Raw genomic sequence first — 6,408 nt, 5'->3', positions numbered from 1 at the left:
CAATGGACCAGTTCCAAGCTGTCTATGGGAAATGTTGCTAAGACTTCCCTCAATTGAACTTGCACTTAAAATCAACCTCTAAGCTTCTATTGAGATGGCAAGAAACACAAGGAATGCTCAGAACTTAATCACAATGGACCAGTTCCAAGAAGTCCTTGACTGACTCAACAACCTTGCACAGAGGCTGGACGAGGTGGGGAGCCTAGCAGGAGGCCGCCCGCAGGGCAGCCACCCTGCTAGGAGCCTAGGGCATAATGGCGGACGATTGTCTCTAGACCCACTAGCCATTGGCCCAGTTGGATTCAATAGGGCTGACCCCTCAGAGTCCAATAGTAGCCAATGTGCCAACCAACCACCAAGGACCTCCTGACCCTCTAGTCAACGAGGGGACGACTCAGCATAGTCTCGCGACCACCACCGAGACGAAGGACATTGCCATCGATAAGTGGGTTGACGCCATGCTTCTCTAATGTCTCAGACCTCCGAGAGCTCCTAAATGATTGGTGGGCCAAAAGGAATAGAAACATGCTCACATCAGAATACTTGGGGAACAGGGCCGACCCGTTTCGTGTCAGGGAGGACCAAGACAAGGCCCAAGCCCCCATCAAAGGTGAACTCTGCCAGGTTAAGGAGAGCCAAGCCGACACCTCAGAAAGTTAAAACCCTTCGTCTGGGAAAATGGACGCCTTCATTGCTGATATCACCTCGGTACCCCCCCTGCTGCATTTCAAAGTTCTGATACTCGAGATGTATGACGGAACGTCTAACCCAGACGACCACCTAGAAAGCTTCAAGGCATTCATGCTCCTCAATGGGTACTTCGATGCCTTGACATGTCGGGCTTTCCAAGCAACCTTCAAGGGGCCAGCCTGTCGATGGTTTTCTGGGCTCCCCCTCGATCCATTAGCTTGTGGGAGTAGTTAGCTAGCCTCTTCCTCACCCATTTCATTAGTAGTCGACAATGCCAGAAGAGCGTCGTCTCACTCATGACCGTTCGACAAAAATGTGGCGAGAGCCTGCGGTCCTACATCGACCACTTCAAGAAGGAGGAGCTTGAGGTCTGAGACCTCGACCCCATGATCTCCATGCCTGCAGCCATCAACGGCCTCCTGTTGGGCTCGACCCTCAAATGCTCCATTACCAAGACCCTACCCAAATCCAAGGTGGAGTTTTTGAAGATAGCCCAGAAGTACATCGCTGCCAAGGAGGCTTCGGCCGACGACCACCAGGAAGGAGAGATTGACCACTAGCACGAGGGCCCAAAGAAGAAGAAAATAAATGGAGACGGCCGCAACGACAACAACAACAAGAAGCCACCGGCTTCGGCCCTGGCTTTTAACAAATACACGCCACTCAACTCCACCCAAACACAAATCCTCATGCAAGTAGGGAAGGAGGAGTATGTGAAGTGGCCTAAAAAGATGAAGAGGAACCCCAAGAGTCCCTCATCAGCTGCAGCACGGGCCATGACATTGGCGCCTCGTCCTCACAATAGCAATAGCAGCCGCAGCAGTTATCCGGCATCATTGATGTCATCATCGGGGGCACTGCCTCAGGTTGCGCCTCGGCTTTGGCCCGAAAGGCCTACGCCACTCAACTAAACATCCAGGGGCCTGCTCCCAAGAAGACAAAGGAAAAAAAAGCCCTCACCTTTACGGACGAGGACTTGAAGGGGATCCCAGTCCCCCATGACGACACACTAGTAGTATCAGTCGTCGTCGTGAATGTCATAGTGAGGAGGATATTGGTCGACAACGGCTCCTCAATTGACATCCTCTTCTATAGCACCTTCGAGAAGATGAAGTTGTCGCCCAAGCGTCTCTAGCCTACCGACGTGCCACTCGTCGGCTTCTCCTGGTCGTGAAGATTGTCTCCCTCTATAATGCCATAATTGGGCGGTAAACTCTCCACGCACTCAAGGAATCCATATCCTCTTACCACCTCGCTTTCAAGTTCCTCACTGAACACAACGTTAGAGTCATCCGAGGGGATCAACAAACTGCCCACCAGTGCTATGTGGCAGCACTAAAGGGCAAGAGAAAAGAAGCTTTACCGTTAGAGGGCCTCGACCTCAGGGAAGAGGCCGAGCCCGAGAAAACGGTTCGCGTTTGGGTCCAACCTTCCTCAAAATAGCCTTTCCGAACTAGTAAGTTTCTTCAAAGTTAATGCCGACGTCTTTGCTTGGTTTGCCGCTGACATGCCCAAAATTGACCCTTTGATCATTACTCATAGGTTGAGTGTGGACCCAATCTCTAAGCCAGTTCGTTAAAAGAAGAGGAACTTTGCACTAGAACGATGAAAAGCAATAGGAGAGGAAGTTGACAAGCTACTCGACGTCGGCTTTATCCGAGAGGTATATTACCCTAATTGGTTGTCCAATGTGGTTATGGTAAAGAAAGTTAATGGGAGATGGCAGGTCTTTATTGACTTCATAGACCTCAATTGAGCCTACCCCAAAGATTGTTTTCCTCTGCCAAAAATTGACTACCTCGTCGATGCTACTACGGGGTACGAGGTACTCAGCTTCATGGATGGCTTCGTAGGATATAACCATATCAAAATGCATCCCGAGGATGAGGAGAAGGCCCCATTCATCATTGAGCACGACACATACTATTACAAGGTCATGCACGCCCTTCGGCCTCAAAAATGATAGGGCCACCTATCAACTCCTAGTAAATAAGGTCTTCAAGCACCAAAATGGGATAAACGTTGAAGCCTATGCGGACGACATGGTTGTGAAGAGCTTGAAAGTTGACCAACACACCTCCGACCTAGCTAAGACCTTCGACACCCTGTGAAAGTATAACATGAAGCTCTATCCCAGCAAGTGTGCCTTTGGCGTCACCTCGGGCAAGTTCCTAGGCTTCGTCATCACACAGCGGGGTGACATAGCACCACCTCGGTTAGTTAAGGAGACTTAGAGACTTACCAGGCGAGTGGCCGCCCTTAGCTGTTTCATGTCGAAGTCGGTCGATCGTTGCCTACATTCTTTCCATGAAATCAAGTAATTGAAGGACTTCCAATGGACAGAAGAGTGTCAGTGTGCCTTTGAAGAGCTGAAGTCCTACCTCGCCTCACCTCCCCTACTCACTCGACCACTTCTAGGAGACATGTTGTACCTATACCTCTTGGTCGGGGACGAGGCAATTAGTTCTGTGTTTATAAGAGAAGATAGAGTGCAGAGGCCTATCTACTATGTCACCAAGGTCCTCTACGATGCTAAGATCCGCTACCCCGAAGTGGAGAAATTGTTCGTTGCCTTAGTGGTCTCGGCCAAGAAGTTTAAACCGTATTTCCCAGCCCATAGCATCATGGTCCTAACCAACCAGCCCCTCAGGGCCGTCCTCGCTAAACCGAAGACTTCGGGACAACTGACCAAGTGGGCCATCGAATTATCTGAATTTGACTTACAGTACCAGTCGAGGCCTACAATCAAATTGTAGGCCCTAGTTGACTTCGTAGCAGAATGCACCTTTAGTTCGTCCCTCGACCAGGCCCCAGAAGAGATGGAGGGACCCTAGCCGACCTGGAAGCTTTTCGTTGATAGATCCTCCAACTCGAAGGGAAGCTGAGCAGGTGTCATACTCCTCACCCCATACAACACCAAAGTAGAGTATGCATTGAGATTTGACTTCTCAACCTCCAATAATGAAGCCGAGTATGAAACCCTGCTCATAGGCCTACAGCTTGCCAAGGACCTCGGCTCGCAACACATTGAAGTCTTTAGTGACTCCCAGCTGGTGCTGAACCAAGTTAATGGTGAATATGAGGCCAAAGAGCATAGCACGGCCAAATACCTGGCCATGGTCCAATAGCTCCCCAACCACATCCAATAATTCACTTTGCAGCAAGTCCCGCCATCCAAGAACATGAAGGCTGATGCCCTATCCAAGTTACCAAGCACCTTGGGCCCAACCCTCGCCCGTACGGTCCGTGTTGAGAAGCTGGCACGCCCCAACATTGAAGAAATCCAAGTGCGCCCTATGCAAGCTGAGCCCTGTTGGATGGACCCCATCATTACCTATTTGTTGCACAAGCAATTGCCCAAAGAAAGAAATGAAGCGAAGAGAGTCCGACAACAGGTAACCCATTACACACTCCTAAAGGGAAAACTGTACCGAAGGTCTTTCACCTTGCCTTACCTCCGATGCCTCTGTTGGGAGGAGGGTGAGTACGTATTCTGAGAGATCCATGAAGGCATTTACGGCAACCACCTCAGAGGTAAGGTATTGGGCCAAAAAGCACTATGGCAGAGATGTTTTTGGCTGATAGTACAAAAGGACAGAGCTGAGATAGTACAAAAGTGCGATTGGTGCCAAAGACATTCCAACATCTCCCATCGACCAGTCACAATTCTTTCAGCTCTCAACAGTCCATGGTCCTTTGCCAAGTGGGGTATGGACCTCCTCGGCCCCTTCCTTCAAGCCACCGGAAATAGGAAGTACCTCGTCATCACCATCGATTACTTCACTAAGTGGGTGGAAGGCAAGCCCTTAGCCACCATCACAACAAGAATGATTCAAAACTTCTTTTGGAAGAACATTATCTGTCGCTTCGGTATCCCCCACATGTTGGTCACTGACAATAGGAAACTGTTTGATGACGTGTTTAAAGAATGGTGTGTCGGCCTCAACATCAAGCAGCAGAACACCTCGATAGGCTACCCTCAAACCAATGGCCTAGTCGAGGTTACCAGCAGAACAATTCTAGAAGGATTGAAGACTAGATTGGATAGAGCCAAAGGCCTCTGGGCCGACAAACTATGTAGTGTCCTATGGGCCTACCGGACGACACCTCAAACTGCCACAGGAGAGACCCCATGCAACCTAACTAATGGCATCAAGGCCGTCATTCCGGCAAAGATTGGTTAGTCAACGTTTCGAGTAGAGGTGCACAATGAAGCCGAAAATGATTCAGAACCAACTATTAGCACCCAATATTTGCTTGGTTCCTTCACCCTACCTCTTTGTATCCTCCTCTTAGACCACAAAAAACTTAAAAGCACAACCAAATCAAGTTGAGACTTTCCAAAACCCGAAATGCCCTTCTCTAACACAATCCACGGGACAACTAAGAACCTTGAGATCAAAATCAATGTCCGATCAAACATCACCCCCAGACTTGGAAAGCTACAACTTAGTTACACATTAGTTTTCATGACTAAACCCCAAAAGATCCACCATTCATCACGCCAACTCCCTTTCTAACGGCCCTGATCTATGCAATATTCAAACTCCAACTCCTCATAATTAAATCCAACATATCCATCACCTTAAGATCATTAGGAAATAATCAACTAAGCGAATCCCAACACGAATCTACGACAACCAACTGCAAAAACATCAATATCACATTCTGATGGCCCTGAATGATTACGAGGATTGACCATATCTTTCTTAGACCAAAACCATCCACTTGATTCCATTCCTTAATCCTTGACTACCTACCAAATTGTAGCTCAAAATTCCCTTGTTTGACCCTCCATCAAGCCTAGATCCTATTTCAATAAATCTCATTAATTAAAACTTACCATCTGTCATCCCAACTTCATATGACCAATTAGACCTTACCACTATGTTTGGAGACCCAAAAAACTCTAGCACATCAAATTTCATGACCAAACACCTCCATTTGTCCGTTGAAAAAGTAAGATTCCATTTTGGGCCATCTCGTTGATTGGAAAACCATAAGCTAAGACCATGATCTGAACTAAATCAGTCAATGTACACCTCTGGTCAAAGATCCATCACTTCCATTAGATTCAGGATGTACACAAATTCCTACCAACCAAATTTCATCCTAAAATTCCCCCATTTGACTATTCACCAAACAAAGATTATATTTCAACAAATCTTATTGATCCAAACCTGCCATCCATATATCTCAATCATCTCAGCCTTATTTGTCTGGTCAGACCTCACCACTATGTTTAGAGACCCAAAAAACCCCCAGCACGCCAAATTTCATGACTAGATTATTCCATTTTACCCTTAAACTAGAGCTGTCCAACCTGGAATCTTAAGAGGGTGGGGACTAACGTCAACTCCTTACTTGGCCCCATTAAAACACCTAGACCAATGAATTTAAGCCTAATAGACTTAAAAAGCTCAAAATACCAAATAAGCCTCCACTTAAAACCAAGAAAAGATAAAACCTCATTTAAAATTTCTTCAAATTTACATTTTTTTTGCCGTTGACAGCCCCAAATACGAAATTACCATGATAAGCAAGCCCTAATCTCCTATTGGACGCATAAAACCTGTGAAAATCACCCCTAAATCAAAGAAAATGTTTCACCAAACATGACAACTTGACTAGGCATCTATTTCTTTGAAGAATCTTTTTCTATTTGTGTGAAAAACCTCTGTTGAATCCCGAGCACTACAGCTGAGCAAATTCAGGCCC

The sequence above is a fragment of the Nelumbo nucifera genome, chromosome 1 (assembly GCF_055504915.1).
Source record: "Nelumbo nucifera cultivar China Antique chromosome 1, China Antique-T2T, whole genome shotgun sequence".
NCBI classification, from domain to species: Eukaryota; Viridiplantae; Streptophyta; class Magnoliopsida; order Proteales; family Nelumbonaceae; genus Nelumbo; species Nelumbo nucifera.
Note: the sequence above shows the minus strand (reverse complement) of the source record.